The sequence below is a fragment of the Aotus nancymaae genome, unplaced genomic scaffold (genome assembly GCF_030222135.1).
Source record: "Aotus nancymaae isolate 86718 unplaced genomic scaffold, 86718_ANA_hifiasm-v0.15.2.pri h1tg000046l, whole genome shotgun sequence".
Taxonomy (NCBI): domain Eukaryota; kingdom Metazoa; phylum Chordata; class Mammalia; order Primates; family Aotidae; genus Aotus; species Aotus nancymaae.
Window position 1 is genome coordinate 9,520,030 of NW_026988460.1, and position 26,156 is coordinate 9,546,185.

Sequence of the window (26,156 nt, forward strand, 5' to 3'; positions counted from 1 at the left end):
GCCAATGAGTTCCAGCGTTTGGTAACACTGTAGCCCCTGGTCAGGTGGGGCGTGGGCCAGTGTCTGCCCCATGGTGCCTGATGCCTCTCTACACTAACTACACGACTAACTACTAAGCAACAATACTAACTATACTAACTATGCTAAAATATTAAGCAACAATACTGACTATACCAAAGTACGCTAAAATACTAAGCAACGATAGTGACTATACTAACTACACTAACAACGCTAACTAGAAAAACACCAACCCCCCCCCACAGAAACCCTCCCCCACCCCAAACCCCCCCACACCCAACCCCCCCCACACACAGAAACACAGATAAAACACGCACACGCACACGCACATGCACAGACACGCACACACACCACACCACTCGGCAATCGCTGGTCTGAATCCACAGGTCACCAAACAAGCTTCCAGGGATATCTCAGACCAAAAACCATGACCCAGCCAGGCCCTTATATAGGCCCTGTGATTCCATCACAAAGGCTTTTCATGACATCAGAGCAAAGCAGGGGCCAATCACGGCTGGGGGTCATTCAGAGTTCTGAGCATGAGCCAGTCGTGGCTAGGGATCGTTCAGAGTTCTGAGCATGAGCCAGTCATGGCTAGGGATCGTTCACAGAGATTTTCTCACTTTTGGTCCCCAAAACATCTTCCTCTTTTAAAAAGAAAAGTGCTTTTGTCTAGATGGGTTATAGAGATTGATATTTAGTTTCCTAGCCATTTAAACTGGTACAACACTTCAACGGCATTTTCACTTGTAGTTTCTTTTTCTATAATTTTTTTATTATACTCTTTGAGTTCTGGGGTACATGTATAGATTGTGCAGGTTTGTTACATAGGTTTACAGGTGCCATGGTGGTTTTCAATCATTTGTAATTTCAAAATCTGAAATAGCTTTTGGATTTTGAAGATCTCCTAATGTCCACATGCAAAATATTCAATTCCTTTTCTTTCATCTCTGAACGGTTGGTCTCAACCATTGAAAAGGGAGAGAATATTTTCCTTTCCTTGTAGGGTGTTTCCTTCCTCATGTGGTTGAGATTATGTAATGGACACAGAGGAAACAGACATAGCCTACCTTCCACGAGCCCATAGCCTCATCAGGAAGGCCCCCCAGCCATGAAGCTCCTTCAGCATGAGGAGCACCAGGTGAAATGGGGGCCAGAGAAGAGTGGCCTGGGCCGCAGGTCAGCACTGGTGAGGGAGGAAGCGGGGCTTTCTGGAGGCCAGTGTGCTGAGCCCTGCGGTGTGAGGAGGGGTCGCCTAAGTGAGTAGAGACAAGGGCAGGAGGGTAGCCTCTGCAAAGGCCCAGGATGACCGAGGGTGGCTCTCTGGAGGGATGTGCTAGTCTTGAACGAGTGACTGGGGCCAGGTTGGGAGTGCTCGAGTCCCAGGACAGAGGCTGAGCCTGTATTCCAGGGCCGGGGCTGTGGAATAGTTCTGAGCCCCTCGCTGGGCCACAGCCCTGAGACCCTGACTCTGCTCCTGACCTGGGAGTGGGCTCAACTGAACTTTGCCTCCTCGCTAGCCTCACTGCCTCCAGCCTCCCCCACCCACACCCCTCCTTTCAGGCTCCCAGAGGGATCCAAGGAAAAGCCACCTCTGGCCTACACCACCCACCGGCTGGCCCTGAGACCTTCAAGGAGAAGCCCTCCTCCTTGTCCACCAGGGCTTGCCTGGGCAACCTGTTCTCCCCACGGCCCTGCCTTACAGACCACCCTGTGTGCCTGTGCCCATGTGGGTCAAGCCATCATGTTTCCTACAAACAGTCCCCACTGCCTAGAGTCCCCCACTTACCTTCCTGCACTGGGTGCCCTCCTGTCCCTTCAGTCCCAGCTGAGATATCTGGCACTCTGGGCAGCGTCCCTGAGCCCCGGACACAGAGGAGCCTCTTCTGCCCTGGATCCCAGAACTGCTTCTGCCTTCCTTCTGCCATGGTGCAGAAACCTCTAGCCACCCCCCCACACACACACGCACTCACATACTCACACCTCGCACACTTGCCACCATTTGGGGACATGGATTTCTGCCTGCTGGACTGCCTCTCTCCCACCCCAGCCTCTCGGGGACCCCAGGCAGAGGTGCTGCTATTAATAGTAGGGGCCCGGTAGGTGCACTGGAGGTGGGGAAGGGAAGGGCTCCCCAGGAATAGCCCTGCATGGATGACAGCCACCACACAGAGGGCACGGCCACTAGGAAATGTAGGTCTTTCTACGTTTAGGTGGAGGCAGCAGGCACAGGCGGGAAGGAGAAAGTGGTGCTGGATTCCTACGGTTGCTAAATGCCAGGATGAGGTGCTTCTATTGCCTCCTGGGGAGCAAGCTTTGGGAGAGACTGCGGCCCACGAGGGCAGCACTGGGGAGGCTGGTCTGGAGGGAGATGGCCCCTAAAGGGGCACACCTGTGCCTGTCCCTCTTGGCTCAGCCCTCACTGGCACCAGGAATCCCTTGGTCGGGAATGGGGGGGGCGTCATGGCCTTCTGCCTGAACACCCTGACATGTCCCCCCAGGATTCTGCACTTTTTTCTCCTTTTTTTTTTTTTTGAGACAGAGTCTCACTCCGTCACCCAGGCTGGAGTACAATGGCATGATCTCAGCTCACTGCAACCCCGGCGTTGGTTCAAGTGATTCTTCTGCCTCAGCTTCCTGAGTATGTGGGATTACAGGTGTGCACCACCATGCCCAGCTCATTTTTGTATTTTTAGTGGAGACGGGGTTTTGCCATGTTGGCCAGGCTGGTCTTGAACTCCTGACCTTGTGAGTCACCTCCCTCAGCCTCCAAAGTGGTGCTAGGATTACAAGCATGAGCCACCGTGCCCAACCATGCCTTTTTTTTTTTTTTTAAGAGCCTTTCCTAGGCTTGGAACAGATGGCCCTTTGGTACATGTGTGTTAACATGGTGGTATACCATGGAGAGTGGGTAGATGGAGCTTCTAGACTCCAAAATAACAAAACCACAGTGTGAGTACACTGTTCTATTAGGTTGACTGAGGTATGAGTACATTTTCTGGCCTGCGACTCTTCCAACCTGTGAACTGATTGTCATCTGCCTGGTAACTTGGTTTGGTGTAAACTGCTCTTAAGCCTTTGCTGATAAAGAAAATAATAATATAAGTATTTACATCTATGTGTGCTTCTTTTTTTATGTTGTCATCACTCCTTCCCCTTTCCTATTTTGGAGGCTCTCAATGGATCTCCTAATTTATAAATGTCAAATATATTTTTGTATTAGATTTTGCCTATGATGAGAGAAATCTCTAGTGTATATTTTATGTATGCTGAACACGTGAACACATTTTTATAATTTGACACATTTGAAGGCATGGTCTGATAATGATGTAATATGTACCTTGCTGGTTAATATAACTAAGATTTTACCTTTATTGTGTTAGGTACCTTTTTTATTTTAGCAGCTGATAGCTGTCTTCTACTGAATAAAGAATTATAACATTCAGATGTCACAGAAAATTAGAATGTTTATTGTCAAATACTGTGTAAGTCAATTATTTACAGAATTTTCACTTTTCTGTCTCTGTCAACTGAAGTTAAAGGACAAGTCATATCTGATTTTTAAAATGAGCACACACGCGTGTGCATGCACTTCCTTTGCTGTGTAAACTTTTCCAGTGAATTTCTTCCTTAAGCAAATTGTGGTGGCAAGTAGTCAAATATGGCTTTACACCATGAAGATACACATTCACAAAGTCATGATGTACTGTTTTGGTTTCTGTGGATGGTATATTTTGTAGAAAGAAAATTGTTAAATCGAGATCTAGACAATAAATAGTTGAGGCAGCTACTTTAGAAGCTAGAAGAGGAAATGCAGAAAGAGATAAGGATAAGGGGAGCAAGAGGAAAAAGTTGGTCCATAACAGATATGCCTCTTCTTCAGTAAAGTATACCAAAATCACCAAGAGCACAGTTTAACTTTCTTGTGAAAACTAGCAAGGGGGCTGAGCTCCATCACCTAGTTGACTTGGGTATGAAATAGAAGCAACACACTTGAAACCCAGGTGACCTCTATGTCATGCTTAATTCCTCCTCCTCCTAGAGGTCAGTGGTTGTCAGTTTCCGTGTTGTACCTAGAGATTCTAATTTGAAAGGTTCTAGGTAGGGCTTGGGAAGGTATTTATAACAAGCTCCTGGGATGATTTCTTATGCAGGTGTTGTGGATTAGAGAAACATTGCCCTATTCATCTTTGGTTAAGTACTTAGTAAATCTTGGAGAAGAGTCAAACACAAGCAGAATTATATGGAATAATATAGCAAGGTTAAATCATAGAGATCCATCCTGAGGCCACTGAGAAAATGCTTCTAACCCACTGGCTTCCTAAAGTAGGAGATTTCTGAGATGCGTTTTAAAGCATAAGCAGGATGCAGTCAGGTGAAAACACTTGCTGGAGCAGCATCTAAGGCCTTGGACCTGATGAGCAAAAGCACAGAGGTGACAAACGGCATATGTGTTCAAGACTCTGGAGGGTCAAGTGGAAATCACATGGTGAGAGATGAAAGAGGAGAGGAATGCAGAGGCCACACCCAGAACCATGGACTTCCACAGGGCAAGGATTTGGGATGTGAGAGGGGGCAGTAGAAAAGAAGGTAGATTTGCATTTTAAATCACTGGGGACCAAAAAATAAAATACTGGTCACTGAAAGGGAGTTGAACACAAGGTCAAGATTGTGAAACCACATCAACTCATTAAGAGTTCAAGAAATCAAAGCAGCAGATGAGCAATGGTTTAAAAATTCTTGGTTAGATGTTTTCATTGTAACAATTTGCATTTCAGAGTGACTCAGTCAAAACAGTCACAGAAGGAATGAGGAAAGAGTAAAATCTTGTTTTGTGAGTTACAGGTGTTTCTGCATAATACCTTACACCTAATAGATGTTCTAGATGACCACCAAGGTTAGTTTTTACAACCATAAATGAATGGCCCCAGCTAATGCTGACTGAGGCCTTAACACTGCCTTTTATTTCAAAGTGCTCTGGAAGCCCTCTTTTTTTCTCTTTATTTCAGTGTGTAATCTCCTGAAGAAGAGGGAGCTTGCCTGGCACTCAGTAATAATTGTTAAATGGATTAATGAATGGCCCAGCTAATGCTGACTGAGGCCTTAACATTGCCTTTTATTGCAAAGTGCTCTGGAATCCCTCATTTTTTCTGAATTAAAGAATAGGGTTTTTTTTTTGTTTGTTTCATTTTGTTTTGGTTTTTCAGATATCTGCCCCGGCGATGCTTTTGGTTTAAACTAGTTGCTTTTTAAACATTTTAAAATGAATCAAAATTAAGGCTGCGTATACTCTGATGATAGTCATGCTTATGGTGTTATTTGGAGCGCAGCCCAAATACTTGAAACTAAATGAGTGAAAGAGCAGAGAGTGGGCGTTTTTAAATGAAGCAACATTCTTTAGTTTGGTAAAACTGAGCTGAAGTTACACAGTTAACTCTTTCACTTGCAACCTGTTGCTCACAGTGTATTTTTGGGGGAGGATAGTTGTCTGATCTCAATTACGGAGAAACAGGAAGTTTCAGGATTCACGCTAAACTCCCATTCCACAGGCGAGTCTCACAAAAGAAAAAGTGTTGTTACATAAAATTGTTCACTCCTCGTGTCTGCACCGTGGCAGAAATTATTCTTCCTGCAGGTGACGGAAGAGAGCTATAGCTTATGGGGGCCACAAGCAGTGTGTGGAACGGCGAAGCAGTGACAGCAAGACGGCACTGCCTAAGTCTATTTCTTTCCTTCCAAACCAGCTCTAATTTTAGGCCCAACGACCAAAGACGGAGAGGCAGTCGCTTTGAGCTACTCCTGGCGGTTTGTTTGGAAATGAATTTACCTAAATCCCTTCAGATGTAGCCAGAAAAGGGGAAATAAGCCTTCGTCGCTCTGGGCTCCCCATTGGCTGCGGCCGCTGTGGCCTCCTTGCTCCTTTGCGACGCTAGCCCTGCTGCCTCCGGGGCTATAGAAGGGCCTGTACTGATCAGGTCTGCTCAGGAGCCGCCAGCAAGAGGAAAAGGAGGCAGCTCTTGAGAGTGCAGCCAGAAAGGAGGTGGGGAGAGTCTGGAGAAAAAGGGCACTGCAGCCTCGGAGACAGTTGTGCCTCAGCGCGTCTCGAGCAACGAGCGAGGTAGTGGGGAGCCTCGTGTCGGGCAAGGCGGAGGGTCTTCGGAGGAGGGGTCCTGTGGGGCGTCCCCGGCCCCCACCGGGGAGTGCAGCGACCGGAGGGCCAGCGCTGTGGTGGTGCTCCCCAATCTGGGGCCTCGGCGCGTCCCTCGCCCGCCTCTCCTGAACAAGTCCAGGCGAAATAAGCACGCCCAGCCTCCTACATTTCACTCCCCTCTCTCTTAAACAAACCAAACCGAGCAAAAACGAGCACTGACACAGCGGGGCCCACACACCGGAAGATGTTTAGGGAGGGGTCGGGGAGTGTGATTTCTGTCACCTGTGGCTCTGAATCGCATCCTGAAAGGCAGCGTGTTTCTTGCTTAAGGCGTTATACCCTCATGGTAGTGGGCGTGGACGTGTGCAGTGGGCGGGGGAGGGTTTAAGTTCTGCCAGTGTTGGACCAATATTGTTGATAGGTCCAAATGACAGTGGGTGGTATAATAATACCACAAATAAATTATACCCATTCTGATTAATGTTAAAAACAAAGTCATTCCTGCAGGTATGAGGCAGGCTGAAAAAAACCCAGAAATTTGAAGCTAAAAAATGCACACTTAAAAATGAGCAACATGTCTGAAGATATATTTAGAAAAATAAGGAAAAAAAGACGTCTTCTTATAGAAAAAAACCTATCTTGTAACTATTTGATGAATATATGTACACAAAGGCCACTGCCTATGTGATTTGGAAGGACTTATTTAGAAACATACATGAAATGTTAACTGCACAAAATATTCACTGAATTTTACAGAAGCCAGTTTTTTTTTGTTGTTGTTGTTCTTTGTTTTTAATGTCCTTAGGGTCTTGGCAGGGCTTTTCCTATGTATTTCCATAATGGTACTAGATTGCTCATCTGCACATAGTAAGCTACTGGTAGGTGGGTTGTGTGTGTGGTTTTTTTAAAACTACCATCAGAATTTTAATAAAATGGCTAATGCTAAATATTAGAATTAAAGCTAATAATTTTAATAGGAGATAGTTTATTCTTGGAAACTGTAGCTGATAAGAATATAAGCTCATTATTTATAAGACTTTGCTTTTCTTCATTCTAGTTGAGTTACAGACATCATGCTGAAATTAGTTTCTTCAAAGCCCAGACTTGTCATACCCTCTGTTCTCAAGACTCTACTCAGGGGAATTAGCAGAGCCATTCTCAAAACCAACCCATTAAACATCACCCAGTTTGTAGCAGTTTTTTTTTTTAAAGAACTTACATATAGAAAAGGTTTGCTTTTTTTTTTTTTTTAAACATATTTGCTGCTTTGAAAAAGAAAACATGTTAAGTTGGGAATTTTATGTGTCTGTATTTGATTTATTGTATTTATTCTTCTAGGGAATACTTCTCTGGATATAAAAGATCTGGTTAAACAATTTCATCAAATTAGAGGTAAGTACCACAAGTAGCAATGGTTTTAATAATAATGTTTATAAATTATTGCATCATTACTAGCATACATTCAAACTTAAGAATGGTACCCATAAATTATTTTATGTTTAATCACATTGGTCCTTTTTAAAATATACATATGTATATATATTTTTAAAGACACGCTCTGTCACCCAGGCTGGAGTGCAGTGGTGCCGTCATAGGTCACTGCAGCCTGGGCTCAAGGGCCTGTCTTAGCCCCCCAAGTAGCTGGGACTGCAGTTGTGTGTCACAATGTTCAACTACTTTTTAAAAAAATTTTGATAGCAATGGGTCTTGCTGTGTTGTTCAGGCTGGACTGGAACTCTGGGATGCAAGTGATCCTCCTGCTGCAGCCTCCCAAAGTGCTAAAATAGCAGGATTGAGGAGAATTGGATTTCATAGTAATAAGTCCTTAGAAAAGCTGTATAAATACTTTTTTTGGAAGGTTTTTTTTTTTTTTTTTTTGGAGTCTTGCTCTGTTGCCCAGGCTAGGAGTACAGTGGTGCAATCTCGGCTCACTGTAAGCTCTGTCTCCCGGGTTCAAGTGATTCTCCTCCCTCAACCTCCCAAGTAGCTGGGACTCCAGGTGTGCACCACCATACCAGGCTAAATTTTGTATTTTTAGGAGAGGCAGCATTTCACCATTTGGCCAGGCTGTCTTGAACTCCTGGCTTTAACTAATCTGCCCATCTGGGCCTCCCAAAGTGCTGGGATTACAGGCATGAACCCCTGCTCCCAGCCAGATTTTTTCCCTCCCCCCTTCCCTCCCTCCCTCCCTCCCTCCCTCCCTCCCTTCCTTCTGACAGAATCTTGCTGCATCACCCAGGCTGAAGTGCAGTGGTGCAATGATGATCTCTGGCTTACTGCAATCTCCACCTTGCAGGTTCAAGCCATTCTCCTGTCTTGGCCTCCCAAGTAGCCGGGACTACAGGCACCTGCCACCATGCTTGGCTAATTTTTGTATTTTTACTAGAGACGGGGTTTCAACATGTTTGGCAGGCTGGCCTTGAACTCTTGACCTTAGGTGATCCACCAGCCTCAGCCTCACAAAGTGCTGGGATTATAGCTGTGAGCCACTGCACCTGGCCCAGATTTTTATTTAAAGCAAAGGTTAACCACCCATTTTCCCCCAGACGGTGTAACTGCAGTCCAGGATGGAGGACAGGAGATAGTTAGATATCTCTGACCACACTTTCTGCTCTAATAGTGTCTCTATTCATAAAGAGAGAAGTTTTTCATAGATAGTGGTTGCCTCCAGCACATCTCAGACACTGTGACATAGTGCTGTAAATTTGCTTAGAAGCAATTTATATTGTGTGTGTATATATGTAAATGTCTAATATCTAATGCGAACATAACAGTATGAAACTCAGTTAACAGAGAAGTAATGAAAAAGTCAGGGAGAAATAAAAGGCAAAGTTCACATAGTGAAAATTTGGGAAGATCACTATAAATAGAAGAGGATATAGTGGTCAATTCTCACAGACAGATGTACACATCTAAAAGAATAGAAAGAAAAAGCTTTTCACAAAATTTTGTGAAGAAGTCATATGGAGACTCCTTGCTAGTGTGGGAAATAACTAATTCTTACCACATTGACTGGCCAACATTTTGGAATGATCATAGAGAAAGAAGGATTCAGTGAGTGTCAGCTACTTCTGTACTGTCACTTTGGTGATGTTACTAGATAACCAAGGTAGAGAGAAATGAGGAGTAAGAACCAGGAAAATGTGAAAATCATGAGGCTTTGGGTCTGCAGTGAGATACCCAAGATCCTGAATAGCAAGGGTCAGCATTTGAAAGGGCAGGAGAATGAAGCATCATGGTTCAGGAATATTTTCTAGTCTAGTCAGGCTGCTTTCCTGCAGGGCCTGATGGCATTCTCATTTCACACAGGAAACAGGTCTGGGACTTGCTTACCATCAGCAGGATATACAGATAAGTGCAAAGGATGTACCATCCTTTCCCTGGCCATGAGCCTGGTTTCCCTGTTAGTCAGGGTTATTACTGTCTATGTACTTGTATTCTCTATATCAGGGGCTATTTGAAAGTATTGGGAGGGTGCAGGCTTGCTGTTTGAGAATGGTGATAAAGTCAGTGAATCTTTATGGTGGAATGTAATTAACTGGTTGCTTTTGAATTTAATTTGTTTACGGAAGGATTTATCCACCATTCAGCTTAGCAAGTGAACTAAACAAATGTAAATTCTGGTCTAGGTAGGTTAACATCTTTCAATCTCAGGATTCCAAAATTAACAGCCTAACAAAATTAATGGAGCAGCCATCCTTTAATGGAGATAAAGGAGATACTGCTGGTTTTCTCCTCCAATGATTAAAGATATCAAGGAGGTTGGCATAGCATACAAATAATCCTGAAAGCAAATTCATAGTATAGTTATAGAAATAGATTACTCTTTCAGCAGTAGAGTGGAAATGAACATTGTTTATTCTAGTTTACTAGGAAGGAACGGTATGATCAGGAAACACAGAGTTCAGTGCTACCTTCTAATATCAGTTTGGCTCATTAGTCTGTTTGCCTTTCATTGCCATCTCAAATGGTTTCTTACTGGACAAATATAATCCATTAACTTAGGTTCTGTCACAGACTGTGTGAGTTCACTTACATCCAGGAAAGCATTACTCTGGGCTAAAGAGGTACTATCTAGGAATATACAAGCAAGGATTCTACTTTGTAGAGCATTTCCTCTCCTGAGAGACACACTCCTACTGGTTTAATTCCCCAAATGCTATTCCTGTAGGAGCACTGGGTAAATTTGGTTGCATGGTTGGTCAATCCTCCACAATAAAAATGTAGGTATAACAGGTAGTATCTTCTCTTTTGTTAAATAGAACTTCACTTTTGTGGATTCCAGTTTTAAACAAGAATGTTGTTACCTGTAATACCCTACATGCTCTGTTGGCCCCGAGGATTAAGGCCCTCTCAGACTTTCAATGACTTCCAAGATGTGGAAATGAACTATCATTTGAGCACTAAGTCAGCTAGCTGCCCCTTATTCTGGCCTGTCAGTGTCTTCAGCAGGAAGCTACATCAGCCTCAAGACAGCACTAGATGTTAGAACTTGGTGATGTGAGCCAGAACTGTCATCCTAGTGCACTGGTACTCCCTCATCTCTCAGATACCACATACGAGAATGAAGTATGCATTTCATAAAAGTGCTCAGTGGAAATGTTTTATCCTCCAAAGTTACTCCTAAACTGTTGAGTCTGCTGCCTAGCAGCATTACTACCAAGCTGCCTGTATGTATGGAAAGCAGGGAGGTAAGAATATCCCTGCCTGTATCATTTGTTTTTGTTGAATACTTCATTTCTGGGATTTTTCCTAGAAAGAGCCCCAGTTGTTGGTAGACCTCATCATAAGACTTCATCACAGGACCACAGGATAGTGTTTACCCATTTTCCCAGTAGCTTTGAAACTTCATGCAGTCAGGTAATACAGAAGGTAAGAGGAAGAATCAGACATGGGAGCAAGTTGCTTTCACTTTTCTGTTGTCTCTCATCTTTTTACCCCTTTTCCAGAGCCTAGAGTCTTTAGCATGGTCCCTAGCTCCATCCAGAGCCATGTTCATGGTGTCATTTCACTCACATATGCCCATCTGCAAAGCAGCTCACCCTCTGAAGCTCTTTCTTGAATCCTCTTAATTTTCTGCAGTTTTATTAAACATATACTCACTACCATGTGAATCAGTGAAAGCTCTCCATTTCTCAAGCTTTTCAGGAGAGTTTCTGACATTAATCCAAATGAATCTTTAATTGATGGGCTTTTAGAAACTCAGGCAATATTTTAAGGCAAGAGAGTCATTCCCTTAAACCCACCACCTAGTATGTGCCAGGAAAAGAATAAGGGAATAGAATTGGTATTTTGTAACTGTTTTGTCCTAGACAGTTACAGTTTGTCAATTCAGACAACCTTGTGAGATAAATGACGCAATTTTACTTAAGAGTAATCTGAGGCTTAAGAGTGATTTAAAAACTTCTAAGCTTCTAAATATTAAGAAATGGGTAGAGTTAGGATCTGAGCTCCCTAGTAGTATGGCTTCCCACTCTAGAGTATGTAACATTCTAGGATCCCTCTCAAAATATCTTAGATCCTCCAACTCAAGGAGTGAAGGCAGAGGAGTCTGAGCTCCCTTTTCCCCATATCGTGTCCCACTATTTCATTTATTTTTCTTGTCACCTTCTTATGTGGAACCTGAAACCGAGGTTGTGCTGATACTGACCTTTTCATCACTCCACAAAGAGGGCAGTGGTTTCTCATCACCACGATGATCTCTCATCCCTGAAAACCAAATGGAGACCTGTTTCCAGTGTCATCCCTGTCTGATCTTCTAATGGAAATAGGAAATAGCCACCTCTTTTCAAGAATCCAGAAGACCTAGCCTACCTGGATCCCTTAGTTACCTTGTTAACTTTTCTAAGTGATCCTGGACACACTTGGTTTGACAGCATGAGAATAATTATAGTCACGAACTGCTGCTGATCATTGGACACAATTTCAATTCCTGTGCAGCACCAAATCGTTTATGCATATCATTATTGTTTAGAAATATTCATATTAAATATTCATAATATTGAGATTTCCCGGCAGCTTTGCTTACACTGTGGGGTGGAAACCACCTACTTGAGCCTCAGCTGGTGGATGCCTCTCTCAAAGGACTCAGTTTGAGCTCAGACTGCTGTGCTGGCTGTGAGAATTTCAAGCCTGTGGATCTTAGCTTTCTGGCCTCCATGGTGGTGGGACCCACTGAGCCAGACAACTTGGGTCCCTGGCTTCATCCCCCTTTGCAGGGGAGTGAACAGTTCTGTCTTGCTTCTGTTCCAGGTGCTACTGGGGTATGGAAAAAAAAGAAAAAAAAAACCTGTCGCAGCCAGCTCAGTTTCTGCCCAAATGGCCACCCAATTTTGTGCTAGAACCCAGGGCCCTGGTGGTTGTGTAGGTACTGAGGGGAATCTCCTGGTCTGCCTGTTGTGAAGACCGTGGGTAATGCACAATATCTGGGCTGAGTGCAGGAAACAGTCCCTAATGGCTTCCCATGGCTAGGAGAGGGAGTTCCCCAGCCCCTTGCACTTCCCAGTGAGGTAACACCTCACACCCTGCTTCGACTCACCCTCCTTGGGCTGCACCCACTGTCCAACCAGTCCCAATGAGATGAACCAAGTATCTCAGTTGGAAATGTGGAAATCACCCGCCTCCTGCGATCTTGCTGGGAGCTGCATACCCGAGCTGTTACTATTCAGCCATCTTGCCCATGTTTTAAAAGACAATGCACCACATGTATTTCTGACTTTAAGCACTCTTTTTGAGCTTCCCATCTCCAATTCTTATCAATTCTTACACAGCCTCTTGTATCTCTTGTTATACCCTGCTGCTTATCCACTTCTGGTCTTTGATAACTTTCAGATTTTCCATTCCATGCCAGAATATGTCCTTTTCCATATGCTTCTTGGGCAGTTATTTACCCCAGTAGTACCCTGAATCTCCATATGAGTTGTGCTTATTTCAAAAAATACTGTATGCTTGGAATTTATCTCTTTATCTTATTGGTTTCATGGAAAATCAGGATTCTACAATGAATTTTAAAGTTAACCAATCTGAGTCATTTTATTATACTTAAAAAGCAACTTTTTTAAAGAAGGAATGCCTTCAGTTATGTTCCTAATTCTTAGCATGTATAGTTGTGTCAGCTTATGTAAAACCACATCACCAAAGTCATAGTGGGTTAATCTTCCTAAGATTGATAAGATCAACATTTAGCAAACCTAGTTTATAGCTTTAAGAAATTCTGTCTTCTATAACCAACATAATCTCAAGGTTACAAGTCAGCAATTGTTCTAAGTATTTAAAGGAGACCTTAAAACATTAGAGAAAAGCTCTTTACCCTTAATAAACAGATAATGATTTGAACTCAGTATAGATTTACATTATATATGTATGGTAACTAGTAAGTATATATTTGCCAACATTCTTCCATGTATTCCAAACAAAGCCAAATAGTGGATCTAGTGTTTGCATTTAGTTTTTACCTTGGACAGAGTCTAGCTCTGTTGCCCAGGCTGGAGTGCAGTGGCACAATCTTGCCTCACTGCAACCTCTGCCTCCTGGGCTCAAGCAATTCTTCTGCCTCAGCCTCCCGAGTAGCTGAAATTACAGGCACGGGTCACGATGCCTGGCAAATTTTTGTATTTTTAGTAGAGACCATTTCGGCATGTTTGCTGGGCTGGTCTCAAACTCCTGGCCTCAAGTGATTTGCCTGCCTCAGCATCCCAAAGTGCTGGGATTACAGGTGTGAGCCACCACACCCGATCTAGTGTTTGCATTTTCAAAAACACTATAAAAATTTAAGGCATCTGGTCTCGGTATTTTTAATTATGAAAAAAATCCATAAGTATGTAACATACACATGTAGATACAAAGAAAAAACAGCCTGTATTTTACCACCCAATTAGGAAATACCAATTTGATTTTAATCAATGCTGAATTAAAGATATTTGAGATTTATGATTTTTAATTTGATATAACATTTGCAAAACTTTTTTTTGTGTCTTTTTAACTGGGTATTGATTCATTCCTTTTCCATTTACATGAGGTTTAGTTTATTCAGTGCTTTCAGGTGCATTATTTCACTTAATGTCCACAGAAACACCATGAAGTTAGAATTATAATCCCCATTTTGCAAATGAGGAGGCGTGAAGCTCAGAACAGTTAACTTGTTCATGCAGCTATTACATTTCAGAGCCAGGACTGGAACCTTGGTTTTCTCATTAAATTTTTTACTATGAGAAAGTTTCAGGGACGAAAACAGTATCGTAAATTCCCTGGTAAATTGCTAAGGACTCATAATTATATAATGCTTTACCTTTCCAGAATGGTGGTTATAAGGGATGTTTTTGTTTAATAGGGGACTTCTAGGGAAAATATTGAGTTTTTTAATATTTAAAAAATTAGATCATTTTAATAATCTCCTAGACATAATTTCAGGTACTATGAACCTGTGATGGAGACACTTAATTTTTTTATTATTATTATACTTTAAGTTCTGGGGTACATGTGCAGAATGTGCAGGTTTGTTACATAGTTATACACGTGCCATGGTGGTCTGCTGCATCCATCACCCTGTCCATCTACATTAGGTATTCCTCCTAATGCTATCCCTCCCCCAGCCTCTTACCCCCCAACAGGCCCCAGTGTGTAATGTTCCCCTCCATGTGTTCTCACTGTTCAACACCCACTAATGAGTCAGAATGTGCGGTGTTTGGTTTTCTGTTCTTGTGTCAGTTTGCTGAGAATGATGGCTTCCAGCTTCATGTTCCTGCAAAGGGCATGAACTCATCCTTTTTTATGGCTGCATAGTATTCCATGGTGTATATGTGCCACGTTTTCTTTATCCAGTCTATCATTAATGGACATTTGGGTTGGTTACAAGTCTTTACTATTGTGAACAGTGCCATAATAAACATACATGTGCATGTATCTTTATAATAGAATAATTTATAACCCTTTGGGTATATACCCAGTAATGGGATTGTTGGGTTAAATGGTATTTCTAGTTCTAGATCCTTGAGGAATCACCACACTGTCTTCCACAATGCTTGAACTAATCTACACTCCCACCAACAATGTAAAAGCATTCCTATTTTTCCACATCATCTCCAGCATCTGTTGTCTCCTGATTTTTTAATGATCACTATCCTAACTGGCGTGAGATGGTATCTAAATGTGGTTTTGATATTTGCATTTTTCTAAGGACCAGTGATGATGAGCTTTTTTTCATATGTTTGTTGGCTGCATAAATGTCTTCTTTGGAGAAATGTCTGTTCATACTATTTGCCTACTTTTTGATTTTTTTTTTCTTGTAAATTTGTTTAAGTTTTTTGTAGAGTCTGGATATTAACCCTTTGTCAGATGGGTAGATTGCAAACATTTTTTTCTCATTCTTTTGGTTGCTGGTTAATTCTAATGATAGTTTCTTTTGCTGTGCAGAAACTCTTAAGTTTAATTAAATACCACTTGTCTATTTTGGCTTTTGTTGCTTTTGCTTTTGGTGTTTTAGTCATGAAGTCCTTGCCTATGCCTATGTCCTGAATGGTATTGCCTAGGTTTTCTTCTAGGATTTTTATGGTTTTAGGTCTTACGTTTAAACCTTTAATCCACCCTGAGTTAATTTTTGTGTAAAGTGTAAGGAAGCAATCCAGTTTCAGCTTTTTGCATATGGCAAGCCAGTTTTCCCAACACCATTTATTAAATAGGGAATCCTTTCCCTATTCCTTGTTTTTGTCAGGTTTGTCAAAGATCAGATGGTTGTAGATGTGTGGCGTTACTTCTGAGGCTTCTGTTCTATTCCATTGATCTGTATATCTGTTTTGGTATGAGTACCATGCTGTTCTGATTACTGTAGCCTTGTAGAATAGTTTGAAGTCAGTTAGCATGATGCTTCCAGCTTTGTTCTTTTTTGCTTAGGACTGTCTTGGGTATTCAGGCTCTTTTTTGATTCCATATGAAATTTAAGATGGTTTTTCCAATTCAGTGAAGAAAGTCAATGGTAGCCTGATGGGGATAGCACTGAATCATTAAATTACTTTTTGCAGTATGGGCATTTTCACAATATTGTATTAATTTTTCCTAACCATGAGCATGGAATGTTTTTCTCTCTGTTTGTGTCCTCTCTTATTTCCTTGAGCAGTGGTTTGCAGTTCTCCATGAAGAGGTCCTTCACATCTCTTGTGAGTTGTATTCCTAGGTATTTTATTCTCTTTGTAGCAATTGTGAATGGGAGTTCACTCGTGATTTGGCTCACTGTTTTTCTCTTATTGGTGTATACGAATGCTTGTGATTTTGCACATTGGTGTTGTATCCTGAGACTTTGCTGAAATTGGTTATCAACTTAAGGAGATTTTTGGGCTGAGATGATGGAGTCTTCTAAATATACAATCATATTGTCTACAAATAGCAACAATTTGACTTCCTCTTTTCATAACTGAATACACTTTATTTCTTTTTCTTTCCTGATTGCCCTGGCCAGAACTTTCAATAGTATGTTGAATAGGAGTGGTGAGAGAGAGCATCGTTGTCTTGTGCAGATTTTCAAAGGGAATGCTTCTAGTTTTTGCCCATTCAGTATATGATATTGGCTGTGGGTTCGTCATATATAGCTCTTACTGTTTTGAGATACGTTCTGTCAATACCTAGTTTATTCAGAGTTTTTAACATAATGGGCTGTTGAATTTCTGTTGAAGGCCTTCTCTGCACTGAGATAATCCTTTTTTGTCTTTGGTTTTTGTCTTTGGTTCTGTTTATGTGATGGATTACATTTATAGAATTGCATATGTTGAACCAGTCTTGCATCCCAGGGATGAAGCTGATTTGATCATGATGGACAAGCTTTTTGATGTGCTGTAGGATTCAGTTTGCCAATATTATATTGAGGATTTTTGCATCCATGTTCATCATGAATATTGGCCTGTAATTTTCTTTTTTGCTGGTGTCTCTGCCAGGTTTGGTATCAGGATGATGTTGGTCTCATAAAATGAGTCAGTGAGGATGCTTTCTTTTTGTATTGTTTGGAGTCGTTTCAAAAGGAATGGTACCAGCTCCTCTCTGTACTTCTGGTAGAATGCATCTATGAACCCATCTTGGTTGGTAGGCCAAAAAACAAGGTCTGAAATTGCTGCTTCAATTTCAGACTTTGTTATTTGTCTCTTAAAGGATTTGACTTCTTCCTGGTTTAGTCTTGGGTGGTTTAAGTGTCTAGGAATTTATCCATTTCTTCTAGATTTTTTGTTTTATTTGTGTAGAGGTGCTTACAGTATTCTCCGATGGTAGTTTGCATTTCTCTGTGATCAGTGGTGATATCACCTTTATCATTTTTTATTGAATCTATTTGATTCTTCTCTCTTTTATTAATCTGGCTAGTGGTCTATCTATTTTGTTGATTTTTTTTTTTTTTTCAAAAACCAGCTCCTAGATTCATTGATTTTTTTTTAAGTATTTTTTTTTGCCTCTCTATCTCCTTCATTTCTGCTCTGATCTCAGTTATTTGTTGTCTTCTGCTGGCTTTTGAATTTGTTTGACCTTTCTCTTCCAGTTCTTTTCATTGTGATGTTAGGGTGTCAATTTTAGATCCTTCCGCATTTCTCTTGGGGGCATTTAGTGCTAAAAATTTCCCTCTACACACTGCTTTAAATGTGTCCCAGAGATTCTGGTACATGTTCTCATTGGTTTCAAAGAACATCTTTATTTCTGCCTTCTTTTCATTATTTGTCCAGTAGTCATTCAGTTTCCATGTAGTTGTATGGTTTTGAGTGAGTTTCTTAATCCTGAGTTCTAATTTGATTGCACTGTGGTCTGAGAGACTGTTATGATTTCTGTTCTTTTGCATTTGCTTAAGAGTGTTTTACTTTCAATTATGTGGTCCATTTTAGAAAAAATATTATGTGGTGCTGAGAATGTACATTCAGTGGATTTGTTGTGGGGAGATCCACAGATGTATTTTATGTCTGCTTGGTCCATATCTGAGTTCAAGTCCTGAATATCCTTGTTAATTTTCTGTTTTCTTAATCTGTCTTAATATTTATAGTGGGATGTTAAAGTCTCCCAGTATTATTGTGTGGGAGTCTAAGTCTCTTCGTAGGTCATTAAGAACTTGCTTTATATATCTGGATGCTTCTGTATTGCCTGCATTTATATTTAGGATGCACCCAATACAGTTGATGCAGTTTCTTCATAGTGTTGATGGTCTTTAAAATTGGATATGTTTTTGCACTGCCTAGTACTGGTTGTGCCTTTCCAATTTTAGTGCTTCCTTTAGGAGCTCTTGTAAGGCAGTCCTGGTGGTTACAAAAATCTCTCAGCAGTTTTTGTCCATAAAGGATTTTATTTCTCCTTCGCTTATGAAGCTTAGTTTGGCGGGATACAAAATTCTGGGTTGAAAATTGTTTTCTTTAAGAATGTTGAATATTGGCCCATACTCTCTTCTGGGTTCTGCTGAGAGATCAGCTCTGAGTCTGATGGGCTTCCCTTTATGGGTAACCCAACCTTTCTCTCTGGCTGCCCTTAGCATTTTTTCTTTCATTTCAACCTTGGTGAATCTGACAATTATGTGTCTTGGGGTTGCTTTTCTTGAGAAGTATCTTTGTGGTGTTCTCTGTGTTTCCTGGATTTGAATGTTGGCCTGCCTTGCTAGGCTGGGGAAGTTCTCCTGGATGATATCCTGAAGAGTGTTTTCCAACTTGGTGTCATTCTCCCCATCATTTTCAGGTAGACTGATCAAATGTAGATTTGGTCTTTTCACGTAATCTCATATTTCTTGGAGACTTTGTTCATTTCTTTTCACTCTTTTTTCTCTAATCTTGGTTTCTTGCTCTATTTCATTGAGTTGATCTTCAGTGTCTGACATCCTTTCTTCAGCTTGATGGATTTGGCTATTGAAACTTGTGTACGCATCATGAAGTTCTCGTGCTGTGTTTTTCAGCATCATCAGGTCGCTTACATTCTTCTCCATTCTGGTTATTCTAGTTAGCATTTTATCTAACCTTTTTCCAAGGTCCTTAGCTTCCTTGTATTAGGTTAGAACCTGCTCCTTTAGCTCAGAGAAGTTTGTTATTACCCACCTTCTGAAGCCTGCTTCTGTCAATTCATCATACTTATTCTCCATCCAGTTTTGTTCATCTGCTTGAGTTATGATCCCTTGTAGGAGAAGAGGTGTTCTAGTTTTTGGTGATTTCACCCTTTTTACACTGGTTTCTTCCCATCTTCATGGATTTATCTACCTTTGGTCTTTCAAGTTGGTGACCTTTGGATGGGGTCTCTGAGTGGACATGCTTTCTGTTGATGTTGAAACTATTTCTGTTTGTCAGTTTTCCTTCTAACAGACCTATCTGCAGGAGTTGCTGGAGATCCACTCTTAGACCCTGCTTACCTGGAATCACCAGCAGGGGCTGCAGAACAGCAAAGACTGCTGCCTGTTTCTTCCTCTGGCTGCTTTAGCTCAGAAGGGTACCTGCCAGATGCCAGCCAGGGCTCTCCTATATGAGGTGTCTGTCAGCCTCTGCTGAGATGTGTCTTCCAGTCAGGATACATGGGGGTCAGGGAGCTACTTGAGGAGGCAGTCTGTCCCTTGTCAGAGTTTGAGCACGTTGCTGGGAGATCCATTGCTCCCTTCAGAACTGCTGATAGGGACATTTAAGTTGGCTGAAGCTGTACCCACAACTGCCCCTTTTCCCAAGTGCTCTTTCTCAGGAAGTTAGGGGGCTTTAATTATCATTGTCTGATGGGCTGCTGCTTTTTTTCAGAGATGCCCTGGCCAGCGAGGAGGGAGTCTAGTGACACAGTCTGTCTTCAGTGGCCTTGCTGAGCTGAGCTGCCATGGGCTCTGCCCAGTTACTGTGTAAACTTCCTGGTGACTTTGTTTACACAGGCAAGGTTAAAACTGCCTACCTGAGCCTTAGCAATGGTGGACGTCCCTCCCCACACTGAGCTCGAACATCCCAGGTTGAGCTCAGACTGCTGTGCTGTCTCTGAGAATTTTAAGCCAGTGCATGTTAGTTTGCTGGTCTTCATGGGGATGAGACCTGCCAAGCCAAATCACTTGGCTCCCTGGCTTCAGCCTCCTTTTTCAGGTGAATTAGCAGTTCTGTCTTGCTGGCATTCCAGGTGCCACTGGAGCATGAAGAAGAAAATAAAAAGGAAGAAGAAAAAAAAAAAAACTGCTGCAGCTAGCTCAGTTTCTTCCCAAACAGCCATCCAGTTTTGCGCTGGAAACCTGAGGCGCTGGTGTTGTAGGCACCAGAGGGAATCTCCTGGTCTGCAGCTTGTGAAGACCGTGGGAAAAGTGCGGTATCTGAGTCAGTGCCAGAGTACTGGGAAGAGTCCCCAGTGGCTTCCCTTGCCTAGGAGAGGGAGTTCTCAGGACCTTTGTGCTTCCCAGTTGAGGCGACACCCCACCCTGGTTTGGCTAGCCCTCCTTGGGCTGCACCCACTGTGTAATCAGTCCCAGTAAGATGAGCCAGGTACCTCAGTTGGAAATGCAGAGATCATCCACCTTCTGTGTCACTCTTGCTGGGAGCTGCACACTGGCGCTGTTTCTATTTGGCCATCTTCCCAAAGATCCAACACTTTTAATCAAAAGAGCAAGTGGTCCTTTCCAGAGTTGCCTAAATCATGCCACAAGCAACCTGTCAGATAGGTCCCGTGCAGGCAGTCTAGGGATTGTGGAAATCCAATCCCTAGATTGGTTGCATTGTTGAAAATGCTCATGATAAGTAAATCAGTGATTGGGGAATTTAAGATCTTATGGGGGAAAATAGAGAAGGCTTGAATGAGTATGGGGAGGTCAGTCTGCTTAGGAGTTGGGCTTGGATTTTGTCATCGTTTTCATTACCTTCACTGCACTATAGGCTTCAAATCCTTCTCGGAGAGGGTTGCAAGACCTTTTTCTGAGTGTGGGGCTGGGGTGCCAGAGGGTATTTCTCAGTATCTGTGCTTCCTCCTCAGCTTTCAGCTTTCTCTGCCAGTGTACCGTACCCCACAAAGGGCATCTTTCCAAACTCTTGCCCCCTCCCCTGGTGGCAGCCTGCTGTCTCTTGTTTCTCAGCACTGGGCTGGTTGGCAGGGCAGGAGATTCCCTATTTGCTCTAGGCTGGACCTGTGCACTTGGGTTTTGGACAAGGGGCTTTCTCAGTGTTCCTGCTCTCCATCCATGTGGTAGCCAAACTCTGCTTTCTACCCGTGGTGAGTCCTGGGCCAGTGTCTCCTGTCTGTTCTCTGACGGTAGGAGACGTCTGTCCTCATCCGTGCCTCCGTCTTTCATGTGAGGCCTGTGGAAAAGTATTTGCTTAGGAGTGTGAACTTTCCTTGGGTCTGAAGTCTCAGGCAGTTCCCGACTGATACCTTGTCCACGTTTGGCCTTTACCAGTACATTACGATTATAGCTGGTACCTTCTTAACAGCTGATGTGATGGCCGTCTATTCTCTCTGGGCCCTGCTACAGCTGAGACTGTTCTTGTGTCCCTTTTCTCCTTGGAGGGGCTGGTTCCTCTTTTGAAATCAGATTACTTGGTTAACTTTTGACTTCAGCTCTCTGCTGGACTCAAGAAAAGATAGGATTTTGTGGCTTATCTGTCTGGCTTTTTCCTTTATGATGGGAACAATGTTTTCGGTAGCTTTCTATATCCTAAGCATCAGAGTAACTCTCCCAAGGACAGGCTTATAAAAGATTTTTCCCCTCCTCTGAACTCCCAAGATCTTTATTAGTACCAATTAGGCACTTGTACTTTTTACCTATATTTATCTATCTTGTTTTCCCTATTAAATGTAAGCTATATGAGGTCTTGTCTTAATAGCCTTTCTATCCTCGACAGTGCCTAGAACAGTCTTACATGTAGTACAAGCACTCAGTCAGTTGTGTTGGTAGGTAAAAGGGCTTTCTCAAGAAGTGGATGGAAAGTCCTGAAGAAGTGAATGGTTACGAAAATGAGGTTATTGTTCTAAGTGGAGGGAGATAACAATAGATGTAGCTTTCTCTCTTTTTGAATCTTTCTCTGCATGTGAGCATTTGGTATAATATCCATGTCCAGAATTAGAAATCTTAATTGAGTTTATAAAACATCAACAGCCAGTGTCAAAGAAGACACTTCAGGAGACTGCTTTTCGGAATGCAGCTGAACCTATTGAAAACATGTCTCCAAAGTTTTGACTGGAGCCAAATACATTCTTGTGAAGCAAATTCTGCTTTTCCTGTAAATGTCATTAGAGAAATGCTTCCCAAAGGAAAATTCTCAGCAAGCAGATGGGAAACTCTCAATGAGTAATGACTAAGGTAGTTAGGTCTGTGTGTGACACACATAAAATATCATAGCAGTTTTCCAGCTCTAGGACATATGTCATTAGCTGTTGTGACCTTCCAAGCCATGAGAATTTTCCTCATGCCTGAGGATTCACTTAAGTCCACACTTTCAGATCTAGAGATATCTTTTATTTTCCTCTTGACTGGGTCAGTCTGACTTTAGCTGCATAATCACACATCATTAATGGGTGCTACCATTTTTAGGTTAGAATATGTGACTTTCGTAACGTAAAAAAAAATCATATAAGTCCTCTAGCTGATCAAGTTAAACTTTATATACAACTTTTCATAAACTGAGGAATGCCTTTATTAATATGCAGCATCTATGTCATTACTAAGTTACTATAATAACAAAGATGAAATAATTCATTGCCCAAGTTGGTCTCCTGCCAACCCAACCTCTCCTCCCAGTTTTGTGTGGAAGTTTAATCAGGAGCTTTTTCCATGGGATTTTCAGCTTCCTTATTTCTAGGCACATCTTTCCTCCTAATACTGACCCACTTAGGATGATATCTGATTATTAGTTTTACCACTGTGCTATTTAGAGTCATGTATTTCCAAGTAAATGAACTGAGAGTCATGGAGTAGATAAGGGCAGGAAAGTTTTATTACCCACACTAAATTACAGATGTTGGAAAACAAAGCTGAAAACGCTTTTTATTTGTGTCTATATTGACATCTGAATGCTCAACCAATTATTGTTTTTTTTTTGGTGGGGGGGGCGGGGCAGAGGTTAGAGATGGGGGGTCTCACTGTTGCCCAGGCTGGTCTTGGTCTTGAACTCCTGGGCTCAAGCAATCCTCCCACCTCAGCCTTCTGAAGTGCTGGAATTATAGGCATGAGCCACCACACCCCTATACTGCCTTCTTTAAAAATCTTTTTCAGGGGCATAGATGTTAATTAACCCATTTGGTGGTTGTGTTTTGGTAGAGAAGCTGTCAGAGGGAATGACACCAAAAAGGAAACAAGAATGTTTAAAAGAACCAGAAAAAAAGCGTCTGTACGATCTAAAGTACCTATGGATGGAATAATCTACAGACAAGGCCAATGTAACTGGAACAGGATATTGTGACAAAACCATCCAGTGTCCATCAATTTATGTCGAGGTAGGTGCTGAGCAAACTGAAGCAGTTTGTGATCCTTCTTCCAAATCAGCCACCCCTCAGACTACTACCCCACCCTTGTCACCACCTCCAACACCTGTCTCACCAGAGTTTGCCTATGTCCCAGCCCAGTTTGCTGCTCAGATATTAGGTCAAGTTTCATCTATTCATTCTGATTGATCTGATGTTTTAATGGTGGATGTAGCAATCAGTGTGCCTATTGTTATCAAGGAGGTGCTGACCTCAGAGGCTGCTGAAGCTGTCTTGGTGGCTGTTCCTCTTGCGTGTTCTGGAAAGGTGCTAGAAGTGCAGGTTGTGAGCCAAAAGTCTGTCCATGTAGATTTGGGTTATACCTAAAGAAAACGAGGCTGAGCCATCAACAGCTTTCTCAGTCTCTTTGCAGGATGAACAAGAACCTCCTGCTTATGATCGAGCTCCTGCAGTCCTGATAACTGGGGTTATGTCAACTGTTTGTATATCATCTGTCTATAATGATGTGCCTGTGACTGAAGGAGTTATTTATATTGAGCAACTGCCAGAACAAATAGTTAACCTTTTACTGATCAAGTTGCTTGTCTTAAAATGAGCAGTCACCACCAGTTAGTCCCAATCTGTAGTCTGTAAAACTTGCACAGTTGGAGGAGAATGCAAAATATTCCTAGTATAGATGAAGGCAGAAGGAACAGCTCTGCTCTCTGACACATCTGTGAAAGGTCAGCCTGAGGCACCTACACAAGCCCTGGATGCAGAGGGCACTATCAACATAGGCTCTGAAAAACCTCTGCACCTGGAAGTGGAGATCACTTCAATAGTCTCTGACAATCCTGGGCAGGTGGAGTCTGGGGAAAACTCTGCACGCAAGGACATGGAAGGCAAACCTGTGCTCTCTGGGGAAGCTGCAGAAGCAGTGTACTCTCGGGTACATCTGTAAAGTCATCTAGTGGCCCCTTCCCCCTGCACCAGAAATCGAACCAGAAGGGGAAGCAACAGCTGAATAAGGTTTGATGAAGCCAGGTAAGAAAATCAGATATTCCCATTACAAATTGCATTTCATGTGACATCTGTATTTCAGGTAGCCATCTATGTAGGCTCCCTGCAGACTGGTCAGTCTTTATTTTCAATATATTTTTTAAATGCCAATGCTATTTAAAGGCTTTGTTGTATTTGAGATTCTACTACAATGAGAGGAATGATTTTAAAGTGACGTCCCCAAAGCCTGGCCTCAAAGTTTGGTCATCTAGCACTTTAGTGTTATTCTTTTGGATGTATTATATAATGAACAACATTATAGCCTGCTGTCAGGTACAAAATATACTCATGTAATTAAGGGGTGTTGGTTTGGGATTTTCCTCTTGTGAATCTAAAATTAAACTACAGCAGTGCATTTACATAGGCTATGACATTTTAAAAAGTGAAAAAATGGTAGTGTGTTTGACGGCTTTTGCACTGAGTCAGGAGAGTTCTGTAACCAGGTTTGGGGTGCTGGGCCATGTGTTTGTTTTCTGCCTGGGAACTTCCTGCAGCTGAGGGAGCAACTTCATAGCTAGATGGAGAGGGGAAAGGTCAGGGGAGCAGGGAGGTATCAGCAGCAGAATGGATAGCCCAGCACTTGAACAGCAGAAGATGCAGTTCACTTAATTGGCTTCCTTTGATCAGTTCCCTCTCCCTGACAAGTGCCAAAAATCAAGCTGCTTTCTTGGCTGCTGAACTATCACCATGTTTTCCTGTGACATAGACATGATGTGACCTTCATCTCGATCTAATTATGGCATTTGGACTGCTCACCCCTTGCCTCATGGATAACTGTAGGGGCCCTTCCCTTTTTAGGGATAAAAGGGACATGCATGAGCCCATCACCCCATTCCTTTTGCGAAAATTCTCTCAACCAAGCCAGAATGATTCAAAAAGTGTTAGCAAAGCAGGTGTTCAGAAAATATATTTTGTCTGGCAGTGTGACAGGGATTCTGCACAGCAGGAAAGGCAGAGGACAGCTCTGGGAGTGGAGCGTGAGACTGGTGCCCTACTTACCACTATGCACTCCAGGTAACTGGTTATGTCCTTGGCCCTGGCACCACTAGGACTTCTTTCTTTGAAAGGACACTTTTTAAACACTTTAGAATATTATCAAGTGGCAAAATTAGTATTTTTGAAATTTTAAAAGAAACCACACTTTTGGGGAACTTCCTAAAGCCTTTATTTAGCATCAGGAAGATTATTTCATTATACCAGTTGTTAACTTCAAGACAGCAATTAAAATCATGTACTGGCAGCTACCTAAGGGCCCTGGGAGTAATATGTCTATCTGGTGTTTGGGTGGATAAATACTATAAGATTAACATACTCCAATTAAAGGGGCAAAGCTACTGTACAGGTCTCCACACATATTTTAAGTACACGGGTGCCTTGCAAACTTGAAATGCGTAAGACCTCCTTTTATATAATTTTTTATATAATTTGGTACTTACATAAATGAGTGCAACTTAATTTCTCTCGTGGTATTTGCCACTGGAAGTGGAAGCACTGAACAAGGTTTGTCATTATGCAATCGTCATTAAAATCTATATTTCTAGAGCATTTTTGTGACTTGCTAGATTTTATACATATTTTCAGTTCA

At 42.3% G+C, this 26,156-nt stretch overlaps 1 pseudogene; it reads left to right on the forward strand.

Moving 5' to 3' along the window:
• LOC105728195 (calcium-binding tyrosine phosphorylation-regulated protein-like) overlaps positions 1-26,156 on the forward strand; it is a 60,742-nt pseudogene that overhangs the window by 11,290 nt on the left and 23,296 nt on the right.